At 38.4% G+C, this 18,652-nt stretch overlaps 1 protein-coding gene and 1 long non-coding RNA gene across 3 annotated transcripts in view; one reads left to right on the top strand and one right to left on the bottom strand.

Annotated features, from left to right (window-relative positions):
• Positions 1–3,290: 3,290 nt before the first annotated feature.
• Positions 3,291–15,387, bottom strand: LOC115006355 (uncharacterized). The gene is made up of 4 exons (XR_003832052.1): positions 15,209–15,387; positions 11,423–11,602; positions 10,676–10,826; positions 3,291–4,633 (listed from the first exon to the last, which is right to left on the bottom strand). It is a non-coding gene; the product is annotated as an uncharacterized LOC115006355 (long non-coding RNA).
• LOC115006353 (myocyte-specific enhancer factor 2A-like) overlaps positions 5,563–18,652 on the top strand; it is a 40,695-nt gene continuing 27,605 nt past the window's right edge. For both annotated transcript variants that reach the window (XM_029428552.1, XM_029428554.1), the window contains exon 1: positions 5,563–5,663. The gene's annotated coding sequence lies outside the window, so the exon portion shown is untranslated. The remainder of the gene's footprint in view (positions 5,664–18,652) is intronic.

The following is an 18,652-nucleotide window of genomic DNA, read 5'->3' on the forward strand; positions in this document are numbered from 1 at the left end:
CTGGGTGGTCATAAATCATGTAAATATGTAAGTTTCAGTTACACTGTGTGCTGTTTGCAAAGTTTTCTCCTTCCCTGTCATCTCTCGTAATTTCCAATTTAAAAAGTGTACAAACACATTATTACCTTTTTGTATGTAATATCGAGATCTTCGTATTGCTCATTGCTTATTTCTGCTGGAACTAATTGACCCAACACCCACTATCCTCTTCAGTGAAACCATTAGGAAATGCGGATTGAAGGGGTGATGAGGGCTAATGTTCTATAGCTTTTATGAAGTAAGTGAATTTGCTTGAGGATCAGTTCATACAGTAGAGAAAGTTTGCTACTAACAGTTCTTTTAAAAGAGAATTTCACACATATGGGCAGCAAATCTAAGCAGTGTCTTATAAGGAAGAAGGTTTTTCTGCTGTGAAATCCCATTAAGGCATGACATTCCTTTCATCTGTGCTTATTGTGTTATAGTGGTGAGGTCTCGTCCCCGGCCTGCTCTTTCAATCCCTGCTTTATCTCTCCAAGCTCCATCCTCACATATTCCCTGCAAGATACAAATGACGGGGATACACTATATACATATCAAGATATATCATTTTTACACATGAAGATATAAATGGAAAAAAGCATGTTAAGAGCTAATCTAATGAGCACTTCACACTCAAGCCTGCTTCTTGTTGCATAGCAATCCAACTTAAGAAGGTTGAAAAATAACTAAATAAATAAATAAATAAAATAGCCTTATGTTATTGTATATGTATTGAATAAATTGATTAAAAACAGGCATGAAGTTCAGTTCAGCCAATGCAAACACACAAACCTTTAGCTACAACACAGTGAACCTGTTCCATTAAGACTGTTTACCACCAATTATATAACAGTAACTAAAAAAAGATGGCTTTAAAATGAATACCTGCTGTTTGAAAGAGTCATCATAACCTGAGTGACAAAAGGGAGTCAAATCTAAGAAGGTTTAGCATGAAAATGATTGTAAAGGGCCAAATATGTTAAATATGTTAGTTGTGTTGTTTCCTGCCACTACAGACCAACACTGGCCTCCTATGGGTGTCAGGTTGAAGGCACAAAATTGTCCACAAACAGACATGAGTGAATACAAAATAAAATGAATAGAATAAAAGTAGAATGCCTTTGTTGTCATTGCACACAAGTTTGCTGTGGCAGCTCTTGAAACGGTTCATTTAACACTCCACACATGCACGCACGCTCACATTGCATAGTAATTAAATAGAAAGATTAAAAGTAGTTGTAAAAGTGGCATATTAATAAAACAATGAGTGACATATCAGGTTACTATTGCACTTAATCAAAAATATTGCACGTACAGTTATTGCACATTCCCTTATTTACAACTATTTCAGCTTTAGTCCTGTAGTGTGGGGCGTTGTGATTTAATACATGTTGTTTTATGTTATGTCATGTTGTTGTGTATGTTAGAGTTCAGTTCATTGATGGCTCTGGGGTAAAAGCAGTTTTTGTGCCTGTGAGTGCGGTTCTTTAACACTGCAGCAGAGAGAAGAGATGGTGATGGGGGGGGAGCTGCTGGCTCTGCTGCCAGGGGAAGTCCCATTATTTTCTGGGCTGTGTTTATGTCTCTCTGGAGGGCTGTTTTTCTTTGCCACTGAACAGTTGGTATACCATACCGTGATACAGTATGTCAGTACACTCTATGGAGTAGTAGTGAAAGGGCACCAGCAGCTTCACCGACAGGCTGGTTCCCAAGTACTCTTAGGATATAAATACACCATCACTGATGTGTATGACTGGCCCTTTTTACATTAAATCAGTAGGGCTGACTATTTGTGATTTAGTTCTCACTGGTGGAAATGTCATTTTGACTAGTTATATTGCTAAAGGAAGATGTCTTCAAAAACAATTTACAGGTTACAAATAAATTCTTACCTGTAGAAATGTCATTTAGAATTAGTCAAAACTAAATTTACAGTTTTGACTAAATTAATTATCTTTAATGCAATCATAAATATCAGAAATCCCTTTTTCACAAGAAAGATTAACACTGATACCAACAATTGTATAAATGTACATAGGTCATTGAAGATATCTGCAATGACTTTCATTTTGACTGCTGGAAATTCTTTCTTTAAAATCAAAAATGTAACTCTGACTAGTTATAATAGGTAATTGTCGATATCCCAAAAATAATTGTTGCTAGTACGTATATAATGTTCACTAGTTACAATTGAATTTCAGATATCTGGAATGGAATTTTATACTTCTATAATTACTTCTATAATTACATTTTTATGTTACAATTCCAAGCAGACATCAATAATATAATTTTGACTGGTCACAATTTGATTTCAGATTCAGAAGTACAGACAGACAGACAGACAGATTGCAATTTGTAACGAATACATTATGGACATGTGAACTTGGTATTATAACACGTCAAAATTGAATGATAGATTTCTGTGATTGAGTTTGAATTGAATTTTGACATGTTATAATTCCAAGTTCACATGTCCATAATGTCAATGGTAAAAGTTGAATAGGTGCAATTCCAATTCGTCAAAAATAAACGGTTTATATCTACAATTGCTGTAACCACTACTGATTAAAAAGCTCAACGGGCTTGCCATTCGATGTGACATTTAAGAGGAACCAGAGCAGATTGAAACTAATCATTTAAAATTAAAATGTAACATTATGGACTATAAAATATGTTGACAGAACTCTGGAACCAGCAGAGTTGTGTCTTTCGTGTGTGTATTATAGAACTGATTAGTTTACCACTTTCATTTGTCTTTGAAGACAAATCAAATTGTAATAGTTCTAAATTCAAGGCAGCATTTTTTAGGTTTAGGATCTGTGCTGCTGGGAAGATTTAGTAAATGCCAGATTGATCTGCATACCCCACAGCATCAACTGTAACAGAAACATAGTCTCATATTATTTCTAATGTTCCAATACCAATTCACAGTTAATATATGCAATCCTTGATGCCAGACAGGATGTTCTCTGCATTGGAAAACATACACATTCAACTCAAACAAAACTGGTTTATATGAAAAAATGTCCTGTTTATCCATAATTGCAGTAGTCCAGGATCAAAAATGAGCAGGGAGTTGCTGCTGAGGAAGGCCTGGTTTCACTCTGCTACCACACCAAGTCAAACACACACAGTACTGAGTGTCAATATGTGATTTATTACAAAAAATGAGTGTTGATTGGTGGTTTAATCCACCTCAGTTAGTCTCCAGTTGTTTTTAACCAGCCTCAGCTGTCATCTGAATCAAGGACACATGATGGCACCAGAGATTGTTTTTCCTCCTTATGGCGCAATTGAAATGTGATTATTTGAAGGGTATAGTTTCAAAACACAATCACTATTTTACAAAGATCCATTCTTTGTGTAATGTGGCATGTGTTTATTACTTTCATTGTGTTGTGTCCTCCCTGTGCACAGATGAAAGCTTGAACGGCATGCTTTATTTTACACATGGCATTCTAAAAGTAGCCTGTTGCTAAAAGGACAAAGTGAACGGTTGATTTAGTAATTATAAAATTAATGTATGATGTTGGTAATTTAGTTAAAATTACAAGTTCCAGTGTGATTTACATTTTAAAAAACAATAGATTTCTTTTCATTTTCATCCATGTATTATTATGGGTGGAATGTGTTACTATAAGGCTTATTCACTACCACTGAATACAAGAATTGCACAGCAGATACTGAAGCTGTGGAGATGGTGGTAATAAATGTTGGTGATAATCAAATATGGAATCTTACCAAACATTATCTGACTCCAGAGGGGGGGAAGTTCCCCATTCAAGGTTAAGGGAATTGAGAATAAGCCTTGTGCTGAAGAACACCATGACTTTACCATTGAGTGGGATTGTTAATGTTACATTTATTGGAAGTACATATCAGACACCAATTGCAATAGTTAATTGCAATACCGTGTGATTCACAAGTGAAACAATAGAGAGGAAAACCCTCTCTGTGTTTCTTTCATTGAAGTTTCCTTGCCAAAATAAGCATTTCACCCAATATCTTACATTTTCGGGAGTGGATAAATGGCAGATACTATCATCACTGAAAAACATTTGACATCTCTATATAGTAAACAACAATCTATAAAACAACGGCACTTTTTAAGCATTTGCTCAAAACTTGCCCAGGCTGTGTGTTATACAAGATGGTTGTATTTGAAAAAGGTTAAATATTGCAGCGGTAAAAGAGGAAATAAGAAAAAATGTCCACTTGTTTTTGTGAGATTTAATGTTTGTTTTTAAAATAACAAATGTCTGAATTTATTGTGAAAACCGTATAGTGCGTATTGCTCTCTGGTCTTGTCTTCTATTCTCCGTCCAGCCAATCACCTTCATGCTCTCAACATTGTATTCCCATATAAACAAAATGTGGGAATGTGCTTCCCATTTTTAAGCATAATTTAAAAACATATTTATATTTTTAAGACAACCTTTGAAAATCAAACAGTGATGCTGGTTGTGACTAACTCAACACGTCATCTGCAGTGTTGTTGAGGAAAGAGAGTGACACTGCATTCAGTGCTCCAAGCACATCTTCTCAGCTGCTTAGAAACTTGAATCTGTTGCCGTTCAGTCACAAGTTTTTTTCCTCTTCCTTCAGGCCAGGGCTAAATAAAATATCAATGGATCAGTTATTACATTTGCTGTTAAGTCTGGTATCAACAGTTTAATCACAAGTTTTGTGTGATCACATCCCAGAGTTATAGTGTCAATCCTAAAACCCGGTAATTATTGTTTGTCCTCTGTGGGGGACATGACACTGAGGCCTTTATTTAAAACACCATGCATGCAGTTGATTTGAGCAATATTGTACTGTGAAAAGCACGTCCTGTGCTTTCTAGCATACACATGGGGGTACAGTGTGCGTCCAACAGAGCACATCTTCTGTCAAGCAGCAGCAGCAGCAGCGATCAAGTGATCAAACTTATGAAGATATATTATTCCTCTTCTTTATAAGGATGTTCTTTATTTTATTTGCAAGAGTCCTAACTATATCATAATAAGATTTTAGAAGTGTATGTTAATTTAAGAGTTGTCATGAGGAGGGAGAGAGCCAGCAACAGAGCAGGTTTCAACATGTGTTTCCAATATTCATCAAATGAGAATTTAAAAAGAAAATGTATTATTATATCATTACCAATTTGTGCACTGTAATTTAGTTTTTGTGAGTGTGATTTCCACTACAATGCACATGTTATAAATTACATCACTTATTTCATAAACATAACAGAAACACTTTGTGTTATGTTTCTTACATCCCAATTACTTAAATTATGTTTAAAAACACTCTGACTTTAGCTATTCCCCCAGGCAAATTCAAAACATAGGGCCGACTGATAAAGTAATATTTACACACTGACTGAAACACGTGCACACAATTACTTACACACTATAATACAAATACACGTGCATGAATACACGTTGCACACAAACCGTGTGTAGTGTAGGATGATCCAAACATGCGCGCGCGCTGACGTAGCTGCACGCACACTCTGGTGGGAGGAGCTAAAGCTCGCGCTACTCTGAGTTTGTCAGTTTCCTAAATATAGCGGACGAGGATCTGTCTGTGTGTGTCTGCCGGAGTCACTTTGATTTAAAAAAATAAAAATAATACTATTTACAGAAGGATGCAGAGGGGTAAGTCATCTGCCTTTATGTGTGAGGAAGTCTGTTTACTGTCTGTCTTCTCTGCTGGAGAGAGTGGGAGGGGAGTCGCTACACTATTATAATGTTCCGACATTCTTGTTAACACACAGTAACTTGGTCCGTTACATTGTTTCCCAAACAACCTACAGTAATGACAGTAACTGGATGTAGCGTTACTGTTAGTAACTGCTTAATGGCGGTAATTTGTTTTTGTTTACATTTTGTGGTTTAAAGTGTCATAGCATGTGAGTACAGTACGTCTACTGTACATGTAGTGATAAGACTGGATGGAGAGCTTCATACAACTTTAATTCACTTTGCAACGCTGTGCAAACCACTCGCTGTTTGTTGGGATCTGGGCATCCTGTCTCTTAATGTAACGGAACCTGCTGTGTCACAAAATAAGTGTGGTGTTTGTATTATAATTTCAAAGAGGGAAACAGTAGGGCTGCTATTGGAGCACCAAACGCTAATATCAAAAAAGTTCAATACAATTCAGCAGCCCAGTCATATTGGAAGTCCAGTACAGGCATGTTATTGCACTATTACAGTGCCTCTATAGACATACATACATGAAGGTAGTAGTCTTACCTGTTGGACCAACTTCACACAGCTGAACACAAAGTTCTGCAGTATGTGTCTAAAAGTCCGTATAGTACCTGAAACATACCAACCATCCTGTGTGTGTCCCCTCAAGGACCTAAAGGACCTGCCAGTTGTTTGGTCAGAGCAGATGTCATTTTGTTTTAAAATGGCAGTGAGAACACTTTGGCTATAGTAAAGTGGTTTAAAGGACAGCTCCACATTTGTGTCCAGTCTATCCTATTACAATATGTACGTGTCCATATGTACATTGAAAGGGTCATTGGGAACTATAATTATTCCTCGTGTCCTTACTGAGATTCCTTCCAAAAGCGATTTCAGTGTAAAAGTGACAAAATTCACAGCATTCATTTTGTTTAAAAATACATTGTTAATTTCAACTGAAGCTAACATTCTTCAGCCCTTAAAGAAGGGATCTCTTTGTGACCAGTATTGACAGAAGGACCAATAAAGCTTTCAAAGTGCATATGTGAGTATTGCTTTAAGACACTGAACATATGCAAACCTACAGTATGCCCTAATGTGCCTGCACCATTTGGAACAGTTGTTGAGTTCTTCAAATGAAGTATGTATGGTTCAACATTGTAAAAACATGAATGTTACATTTGTGATGCGACAGCACAAAAATGGGAAACGATGACAAAGCATGGCTTACTGGAGAGAAATCTTTTCAGGTGAAAAATGCTTTTTCATTTCTTCACAGGATTTTTTAAGTCTGTGTGTACATTCCTAAATGTCTCACGTTTGCTCCAAATTGGCCCATTTCAATGATGTTTGGAGGCTTTTGGAGCATATCAACACACACATTGTCGGCACTGATCTTTTTTTATTTGGCTTTGTCAGTGCCTGTTGTTGCTTTACAAATGTGCGTTCATACAGCAGACGGCTCATTGAAACAACTCATTAAGATAAGTGATAAGCGTTGGGGCCAGCAACCGACGGTTGGGTGAGCAGAGGTTCCCAAACATTTTGTGCCTCAAGGCAAATATAGTTTTAGCATTTCTGAATGTTATTCTCCAGTATAATTAAATACATTCATGGATTAACCCCAGCTTCCACAGAGCATCTCTCTCTGTCACAGACCTGTACTTAAAGGCAGCGTAAAGATCTAACTTGCTCACCTAACCTGGCAGGGCCTGGGGGAATCATTCTAGTTTTGGAACGAATGGCTTTATTTATTCACCATAACCACTTCCTGTCCTTTCTTCCTTGAATTCCTCTACCTCTGAGCCTCACAACTCTTTAGTTCAGTCAGGACAGATTTCAGCAGGTTGGGAAATGTCCTCCAACTTGTTTTTTCTATTAAAAATGTAGTATTATTTTCACAAGATGTTGTTAAACATAATAATGTTTTAAGTTTGCTGTTGTATGTCACAGTTAGCCAGTAAACCCAAATCCAAGTTTTAAATAACTTTGAGAATGTTACTGTGAAACCGGGAGAGACAATCTGCGGAGCGTCAGCATTTTATGATTAAACTCATTTTACAACCCTTTTGGTTTGATGAACATGAGTAATGGGAAAAAAGACCAGTTACTAAAACAGATATTGTATCAGCTTGTAAGGGAGTCTAATCCACACATAAGCACTCCACATATTTTGAAAGTCTGACGTGTAGGTAAAGTGAAAAGAGGCTGGTGAACAGACAGAAAATGTCCTGCTCTGGAGTTCAGGCCTCTTTGGTGCCTTGCTGCCATGTCCCTGCTCTTTGTTTTCATATTTCATTAGTGGGGTTGGGGCGTGTAGCATCACCTTCAATTATCCTCCCTGTCAGCGGACTGTCAGTGCCTGTCTGCTGGCTTTAGTGATTACAGGCTTCAGGGGACAGGTAATCAGGTCATGGTTACACTGTCACCCTGTCAGACTGCTGAGACCACAGGGAGCATATGGGATAAAAGAACTCTCCCATCTCCAGTCAGTTATCTCTGTGCAGGCTTAGATATCCTGGACACTGTCTAGTCTGTAGCAGATATACTTTTGTTTGTTGCAGTGCGATGTTATGTGTTGATGTTTCTCTTCTTTAATAAGAGTTTAGTTCAGTTATCATGGCATTAAGGATAGTGAGTTTCTACAATGAGTCAATTGCACAGGAAATAATTAAATGTCCGTATGTGTGTGCTTTGGTGGACTGCCCCAAAACCACCCATTTAAACAAAAGTAATTTTCAACTACCAGTAATGAAAATGACCCGACCAAATTTAATGGCTTGAGGAGTTATGCGTCTGAAGATATTGAACCCTAAAAATGTCCTTCCATCTAAAAGACGTTTGCTCGGTGCAAAGACTATCCAATTTTCAAAATTCTGCCAAATCACATAACTTTTTTTTGTTTTAGAATATACGTAAATACGATTTATAAGAGTATTTGACTTACATTCATCATCTGGACTGAATCAGGACTTCAAATGAATGTTAATTATGCAATATGTGTAAATAGTCAACTGCTTGCCAACACATTAGCCATATCAATTTAAAAAGGTGGTATTATGTTAATGTTTATATCTTGTTTCTTCTGCCCCAAAGTGAACAAAAAAAGTGTTATTGCAGTTTCAAAACAAACACCTATTGTCATTTCTGTTACTGATAGATAATGTCCTGTATGCTGATGCCTGTTAATCTAATTATCTGGATAGTTCTTTTTAGCTATTCCAGATAATTCAGTAATCCTGGAGTAAGTAAGTAAAACCCAGAACATCTTGTGTTCTGAAGTTTAAAAATGCCTTTAACTTTAAATGTGAGCATGTGGATAAAATAGTAGAACATTTTTAAAACATGCATTAATAGAGTTTTTATTCTGTCTGCCAAAATGAAACAGCACACCCTCCAAAACTGGTACCATACCCTACAGTGGTTGGTTGGATGTTTGACATTGTTTCATGTGAATAACAATCAACATCTTGCTGTGTCCTAATCTGGCTGGAAACGTTTCTGGGATCCCTGCCCATGTAATCAAAAGCACTTGGTCTTCATGCTAGAGCAATGCGAGTGCATGAGTATATAGATTTGGCGCATACCGTGTTGTTGCTGGTGAGCTTTAGTCAGTTTAGTCTTTTAGCATTGTGGCTACAGGTTGGGTAATTAGTGGTTTATTGGTTTTGTCGGATGGAAGCTTCTTCTTTACATCTGCTGTTAAAGATTGTGTTGATGCCTGTAAATTGGCCATTGCAAAAGTTAAAATACATACCAGCTTATGTCTAAAATACAAGACATAAAAGATACTGTATTTTAAAGGAGGTAACATTAACGTTTAAAAATACTTTAAAGACAATAAAAGCTGCATTTTATTCTTGAAGTCAACATAGCTGCCATCACTAGTAATGCATCTTCAAGCACTTTCATATTGTTTCAGCTACAACCCAGGGCGGCGCATGATCGATCCGGCCGTCGTGGCTGATTTTGAGATTGTTCCCATGAAAGGTACACCAAATCTTGGGTCTTAATTACTGTAAATGTAAAAACCTTGATGGACTGGATATAGGCTGTGGAATCATTTAGCGATAGAGTAGAAAGAGCTGATGATTTCTTACAAGGGACAAAATATCACTTTTGTGGCACTTTTAAAAGGTGTTACCAGTAACATGACAGTCTTTAGTAACTTGCCCCCCCTGGTAGTTAGGTTCCTTCGTGCGGCTGTATGGAGTGCATGTCTTCCCCAGTGATATTTCCTTTCCCTCCTAGTTTCCCTAATGATAGAATATTTGGGGCCTTGTGGTAAACAAAAATAGCAACACTTCTGAAGGACAGGCTTCTCTTTTTGCACCACACGCTGAAGAAATAGAAGCTGCACTGTGTGTGTGTGTGTGTGTGTGTGTGTGTGTGTGTGTGTGTGTGTGTGTGTGTGTGTGTGTGTGTGTGTGTGTGTGTGTGTGTGTGTGTGTGTGTGTGTGTGTGTGTGTGTGTTTTTTATTTTATTGAGAGGCTATTTCGAGACCTCCGTGACCAACTGACTGAATTCGTTTTTTTCTAGTCAATTACATGGCCGGCTTTAGCGAGCCCAAGCTAATGCAGGCTGCTTCTGTGTGGACGAATGTATTTCTTATCCACTTTGATTAGCTGTGGCAATGCCTGGCTAAACCAATGACATGCTGTATCACACACAGTAGAGAAGTTAAGTGGTTTTGATGACTCTTTTTGCTGTGGAGGCTTGTTGTGTGTACCTGTCTGTGCTAATGCTAACATCCAGACTGATGTGATTATGGAATAGCACAGGCTCATATTAGTTCAGTCTCCTGCACTCAAGTCTGCAACTTTTTATGACACACATTGAATATCCCTCTTTTATTTGATTTGATTACACTGACATCATATCGATTTTGGAAAGATTATTCTTGTATTTTCACCAATAACATCCAGAAATATGGTTTCATTCATTACAGATGGTCTACAGTTGTGTGCACACTCACCTTAGGAGAAAAGCAGTCTCTTCTCAATGGTCCAAGTGCTGCTCTCATTGGATCTCCAGAATAACTGAACTGGAGCATCACTTTCTTTCTTTGCCAATTAAATATTTCAGTTGCAACTACAATCTAAATTGAAAAATGTTTTACCGAAGCCCTGAGAGGAAAGCGAGAAGGAAAAAAAGTAAATTATTCTTGCAAATGTATTTTTTTCCACCTATTTTACAGATTAAATCTTTTTTTAAGAAATTTAGAAAGATTAGCCTGGCAATACCTTTTTTCATCTGTTCTTTTGTCATTAACACAAAAGTGGAGACAATTTAGATCAGACTTAAAAAATGACTCACCAGAATTGTTCTTCACACTTATCTCTCAGAGCTTCTTCAATTTTACTTAAAAGTAAAAAACAAGCACCCAAGAGTCTGTCATTCTACGCCAAAACAGCTCTATTAATTGGTCCTCCTCTTCTGTCTATACTTAGACCATATATGTTCTCTTGGCTTGGTTACGACTATGACTAATAATCACAACTATTTTGGTTTTAATATTATAAAACCACATTTTCAGTAATTGGAATACAATGAGCCCAGCACAGAATATTTACTGAAATGTTCAGAACTGCATTTTGCAACTCTGGTTCTCCTGATTCAAATGACTTGCAGACAGTGATGAGGGGGGAATATAAAATAGTGCTTTACGTGTATCTTTACAAGGAAGTAAGATTGCAATCATGTTTACTGTGTTGAAGAATACCTTTTTGTTGATGTTCTCTCCTCTCACTGTGGTTTCTGGAAGAGCTCCTAATCTTTCGGACTTGAGAACTCCTCCTGCGAGGACGGCCCAGTAATCAGGCCTGAGCTGGTCCTTCCAAACGAGCCAAACCTCTGGCTGCCTGCCGTCTGACCACTGGGCCACACACCCGCACGTTTGATGCTAAAAATGCCGCAGAGGAGCTCAGAAATTACACTCAATAAATACAGAAATCAAATAAAACAATTTCCAAATATTAGCATTGCAATCCACTTTCCTGCAGTCATATAAAACCGTCTTTGTTGCTCACAGTAAATAGGTTTCCCTCTGCCCTGCCAACTTAAACAGTAATGTTGGGTCAATGGCTGCGTGGCTCGGCTTAATTAAACTCAGTGTTGATTTGCAGAGACAGGGTCCAGACCAGAGAGTGGTTTAGGTCTGCTCAGGGTCCTGACGCTGTTCTTAATGGTGCCAACACTTCATTAATGCTGGCTGTACAGAAACAGCTCTCTCCTTGCTGAGCTGAGGACTAGGTTATACCAGCAACTTCCACAGAAACAGAGTATGTTCAACTTAGAGCGCTTATGACTATGAGAACAAATACAATTATATATTATTATATCAATTAATATGTCCTTTTATTCTGGTTTTGCTTTGACATTAAATATTAATGTTATACAGCTTCATATACCTCTAGTTTGCTGTTAGTGTTATTTTAAACACTAAAGACAACACTAAAGACTAAAGAAATACATTCAGTATGATATGTGCATGATAATGGTTGTGTCATGTGTGGTTGTAGCTCTTTTCAGAAATGTGAGTATTGGTATAGGAGGTTTAGGTCAGTAAGAATTCATGAATTTGGTGACAACGAATTGGAAGTCAGCTTGCCTTGCTGTAGCCTGGTCGTTCAGGCTAATGTTCATTTCCCACAGAAGAAGCACCCAGTGTGATCTCACAGCAATCATACACTGTAATCCCAGGTGACCCATCTGATTCCAGATGTAATATCTCTTCTCATGCCAGCAATTCAGTGAAAATGTGCACATTTACTCACAGCCTCATAATTCCTCCCTAGAATAGTCTGCAGTCAGGTTGCAGGATGGACGAGCTATTCCAGCTGCTAACAAATTCTAAGCAATTTTGAAATCTCAAACATTTAATCAATGAAAGGAAAATAATATTATAATAAGGTTGTATTATTATGCAACAAGTTGTGTTAACATCTACTGCATTTACAAGCACTTCAAATGACATCTTCACCTATAATGAGAGTGAAACTGCCTTTATACGATCAGCGGTGAAACCGCTCTGCACTGGCTGTGCCGCCCAACTACTCTCGGCTCAAAATTGCCACTGAGCGCTGCACTCAAAGTGCAAATCATTTCAACTTTGACCGTGGTTGCCGCTGACCTTCAAAACCACAACAAATGAGATAACAGCTGTACGTGTTGCAACTTTTTGAACCTGTATTGTGCTTTGCCTCTGCAAGTGTCCGCACTATGCTCTGCTCCCTACGTCACGGTGAGCAAAGACATTTTTTTTTAATCTTGTGAAGGCAGCTTAAGGCTGATTTAAGATGTGCTCCATTAACTCAAACACTGAACAACTGTAGGCTTGACCAGAGACCATTAAAAGTTAGTCGTTTTCTTTTTTACAAAGAACATAAGCTGTGGGGGAAAACACATCATCAAGGGGAGTGTGTCTGCATATTTAAAGTGCCCACTTCTTACCCTTCTATTGATTAGGAGGAATGGTTATCCTGGGCATCGAACACTACAAGTTCAAGGCTGAACTTTACATTTCCCAGCTATTTAGAATATATGCCAAAGCTGTGAGATTGTGCCATTTATCTCATATATATATATATTTCACTCTCACTCCCCTTAAAATGTGGACATAAAATGCTTTAGTGGCACGCTCACTTGAAGTGCCACTTGAAAGGAGCAATTCTTTGATACTTCTATTACTCCTCTGATGTGAGATTGATACAGAATGAATGCATGTGGAATGCTTATAATGACTCCAACTGAACTCTACTTGTCCTGCACATACCCCAACTTGAAAAACAATGCACTGTTTACCCAGTAATCTCAGAGAGAGATGGTGCGTGCGTGCGTGCGTGCGTGTGTGCGTGGGGGGCTTTTAGGAGTGGGGGATAGGAGCGTTAGGAGATTGCCTGAAGGACTCTCAGAATAGAGGCCTTAGATCTACTTACCATCGTTTCACAACATTAAAAGGGATGATATCACTTTGCTGAAAGCACAGTATTTCAATGAGAGCAGGAACAAACAAAATGTTAAAGAATTAATTATATCATTTAGTAGATCAAAAGCGAGAAATACTTCTCTATGATGAAGCTATGTGGCTCTGCAAACTCCTCTGCAGTATGTACTGTATGTGGTGTGGTGTACATGGGACTTACATTCAGAACCAAGGGATCCAGAAATAGCTCACACTTCACAACTCTATACTATCAAGCTTCAGGTCAGCAAGATGCAAAAATAAATAAATATATACATATATATACCAAAGTATGTTAATAATAAAATATACATTTGATGAATCTTAATTCCATGTTGTCCCCACTGTCACATGTTATGTATCAACCATTAACACTACCGGGTCAATAGCAAAGAAGCAAGCCACATGTAACTAATCTAACTGAGATGAAGTTGGTTACTAATGGGTTGTGTAAGAGCAACAGTTCTGGTCAGACATTTTACTTTCTGGTATAATATTCACATCTATTTCTCTTCTGACTTCTGAAAGGAAACATGCCGTTCATTCTCAGAATCCGTGAGGCTTCTGAGAATGTCTTTGTCAAGAATACTGGAACGGCAAATGCTGAATGTGCTTTACAAAGCTGGTGCTCCAGTTAAAGTAGAGTTCCTAGATGTGAGTGTGTTAGGAGGGTCCTTGACATGTTGGAATTGTTTGGGAGCAGTTGTGGTTAGATTTCTATTTTATGTTATTGGCCCAGCCAATCTGCTGCCTCGTTTGTGTTATAAATATTATACTTTACATGCCGCATGATTACAGTTGGGAAACTAGACATTTAATCAGGAAAGTGTCACTTTACTTTAGTGCGAGATCTCTTCACCTCAGTATCACAGCTGAAACATGAAACAAATGGACATATTGTGTCAGTATTGAAAGTTCAGCTGAAGACCAATTAGTGTTTTTATGAAAGGAACAGAGAGTACGGAAGCATAGCCATATTTTACAGGGCAGCTTGTGTTTCCATCTTTGTTCCAGGCATGACATCAGTGTCTCTGTGTTGAGACAGGAAAATCTTATCCCACTGCCACTGTCATAAAAGCAACACAATAACGAAATGACATCACAGCAGGCCAGTAATTAAATGAGTAGACTGCTGTCTTGGAGTTTTTACAAGACGGGGAGATTGTGAGTAACAGTGCAGCACGCTGGAGAATAGGGTGTCAGTGAATGCAGCCCTGAAGCTATAGGGCTGGTTGAGAATGAAATGTATTTATTTTATTATCATGTTTTTTTTTATAAGAATACATTTTGTATTGTCAAGACATCATGCTTTGACATAAATGTAGCTACCAGGGTTTCCGTTAGAAAAAGAAATTGGTGCCGGTCCACGTGTCCTGGAAGGTTTCAATGTCCCGGACTAATAGGAGAAATCCAGTTAAATATTATTAAAACAATTTATAGGTAGACTATAGAAAGAATGACTACTTTTGCTTATACTTTAGGCTATATTTCTATATATGTTTTATCTTTTACATAGCCTACTGTACTCTGTAGATGTTAACTTACCCATATTTGTTACGACTAGGTGAAGAGGTGGATGCAGAACACCCGATGAGGTTAAACAAAAAGAGAGCTTTATTTCTAAAAGCTAATCAAATACAAAAACAAGGTAACAAGTTAAGTGAAAAAACACAAACCGGGAAGCACAAGGACGCACGAGTAACACAAGGCAACATAAGTGTAACAAGAATGACGAACAGAACCAGAACACTGGGACAGACAGGGATATATACACACAGACACTAAACGAGGGAACGAGACACAGCTGGGGAAGAAAGGCAAAGACACAAGGCCAGGGTGGATGGACACAGGAGGATCAAATCAACAATCACAGGGGGAGGGAAAAACACAGACAGGAAGTAAAACAAGAAATGACACAAGGGGAGTGAACTTTACAAAATAAAACAGGAAACACAAAGCCAGAGTCGTGACAATATTACACAAACTCAGTGAAAAAGTTGAAGTTTCGCAGAGCTGTGCTGGGTCCAAAATCTGAAGAAACAATCCCAATACAAAAGCTCACGTCTTGTTTTGCCTGTGACTCTCACAACCATACGCAATATGTGCGCTACAGGTGTAGCCTGTACAAAGATACATCTCGCGGCGTGTTACATTCCGTTATATCTTCAATATTGCCAAAGCGCACATTATGACCGGAGAGACGGACTTCAACAGACTTTCCCGAAAAAAAAGGGTAGGCCTAACTATCAGATAACTGACCTGGTATACACACACTCGCAGAGCCTTTTCTATACTCTCATCTCCTTATAGTGACTCATACTTGACACAGTAACACAGCATCTAAGTTTGCTAACTGACCAGGAGAGTCGGGTGGTATAGCAGATGACACTTCTAATCTCGCTGGCCTTCAGCCTGGCATTAAATGGCTGGGCCGCTGGTGGAGAGAGATGAGTTTAATTATTACATTTCAGTGAAAAACTCATTAGCTCATTGACCTGCAAAGCAGCAGAGGCCAGCGTTGATACTCAAGCTGCATGATACCAGGGACTAGCCTGTCTGACTGTGGGTGATGAATTAATCACAGTCCGTGCTCCTGTCGTGCCCTGCAGCAGACAACAGCAGGACTCGGTTTGCTTGCTCCTTTCTTGCCATAAAATACTTATTAAGCCATAGAAAATGGTGAAGTGGAACAATTTAAGATTGACTTTACTGAATCTTAGGTTTTGTTATTTGGCAGAGATACAAGGAGACTCTTTTTCAGCTGTCGTTGCTGGTTGTGACATGTCTATTAACTTCAAAGATTGTGTATCAAGCCAGAGCATCATTTGCATAAGAAAATGCTAATTTAATCGCTGGTTCTTTTAAGTTGCTGCAACAGCATTATGTTTTTACATAAATTGTCATTCGCTTTACTTACATCAAAGAAAACTCATATTCACAACTGGGCATGTGGGGAGGGTCGGCACAGTGAGTGCTACACCAACAGGGAAGTGTTAAACACTTCAGCCAGTAAACAAGCCTGATCTCACTCCACCTCCCTCTGGGAGCGGGTCCACCATGTAACCTGTCTGTTTACCATGTATAAGTTCCCCTAAGAAGTTTTATAAAAACTCCACTTATGAGAACTTCAAAGAATGTCCGGACGAGAGGGGGAGAAGAATCTTCTATCAGTCCACCTAGTTATGCATTGAGTAAGAGAGCCTTTCTCTCTCCCTGCTGATGGATACAATGCAAATAAGATGCTTGAGGAAGGACAAGATGGAGCAACAACAGAAGTATAGGAGAGCAAGTATAGGAGCGAAGCTGCAGGGAAGGTAGAAAAGAGAATAAAGTAATGTAATCTGTTTCATCAGTCCCTTCTGCAAACAGTGATGAAACCAAAATTCTTTCATCTTCCAGCAAATGGCCATGAATCACACTATGGCTGTTTCCACGCTGACAACCAGGCCCAGCTTTATAATCTACCGAATCAAAATGATGTTCAGTAAGGCTGGGCGATTAACATAAACTGTATGGATAGCGATTTTAAGCACATTTTATTTTCAATTACGATTTTTTGGCTTTCAACGATTTATAAAACCAAACTATTATTGTGCTGCATTCAGTTTCCCAATTATACTCTCATTTTGTCTTGTGTCATAAATCCAGGCCACTTGTTTGCTGTGTCATCATCATTCATAACTATACAACCAATGTGTTTAAAGTTGTTTACAAGAGTAACAAGCTCTTTATACATCTAGCCTCTTAAGTTTGCTCTCAAAGTTCACCAGATTTATGCATTTCACTTTAAAATGTTGCCTACAAAAGGTTGAGCAATCATGTTCATGTTAAATCATATTATGATTTTTGATTGTGATCAAGCAGCCATAATGTTCACTCTTGCACATATCGGAGACAGTGTTTACTTTATTCTACTGGTAGGTAGCAGAGGATTCGGGGGTTACCTAGTGGTGCATGCTGGGTAGTATCAGCTTGACTCCTCATTGATTCCCAGTTGGAGTGACTGGAGCAGAGGTCATGGTGGGGTCAACACAATTAGAGATGAACTTTGGTCTTTAATGAGGAGGGATGAAAGGGTTGCCAATTACTCTGTGCTGCTTTGTACTGAAAACAACCTGGTGATTAACCTTCAGAAGCTCTCTGTTTATTCTTTACATGAGAAGACGTTTAATGTGTGTGTGTGTGTGTGTGTGTGTGTGTGTGTGTGTGTGTGTGTGTGTGTGTGTGTGTGTGTGTGTGTGTGTGTGTGTGTGTGTGTGTGTGGGGGGGGGGGGTAATTAGTGCTTATTTGTTGTTTTTACACCCATTGTTGATCCCGTTTATTTGAGTTTATTGGGGTCAATGGGCAAGTGGTAGAGGGGCACTGCCATGTACTCTTTCACATTGGATGCTGAAAGATGAAATACATGGTACTGTGTGGGTGCACACATGCAAACACACATGGGGGATATGTGTGATATTCCAACTCCATTATCTAAAGAATAATTGCCTGAGTTTTAAAGGTAACAGTTAAACACTTAGTGAAGGATGACGATGAAGTGTTAAAAAGCCAATTAGGAGCGATCATCAATATCTACAACTTCAATCCAAAAACGTCAATTCCCCCGTATCACATAAATGCGGCATGGTTGTTTTGAATGTTGTCAGTAGAGAAAAGGATATTAGGTTAAGACGAACTGAGTCATATTTGCTGAAGTGTTTGTATGATCTCTGTCGTCACTGATGGTTGGTTTAGTTTAAAGAACAAAAATCAAAAATCAAATAACTTTTGACTTCTTAGTTAAGTGGTTGTTGTGAAGGAACCAAAGCTTATTCTGCTTTTGCAGTTTGTCTCGATAATACATTTATGTCCAACTTACTGAGAAAAATGTTCATACTGATGTGTGTGGGAGGAGGTGGTTGGGAGGGGGAATTCAACATATCCTTTCACTGTCAGACAGACAGGTCATGAAACAGGAACAGGAAGTCGGCAGTATGGAGGAGTTTTCC

Source organism: Cottoperca gobio, chromosome 3 (assembly GCF_900634415.1).
Source record: "Cottoperca gobio chromosome 3, fCotGob3.1, whole genome shotgun sequence".
Classification (NCBI taxonomy): domain Eukaryota; kingdom Metazoa; phylum Chordata; class Actinopteri; order Perciformes; family Bovichtidae; genus Cottoperca; species Cottoperca gobio.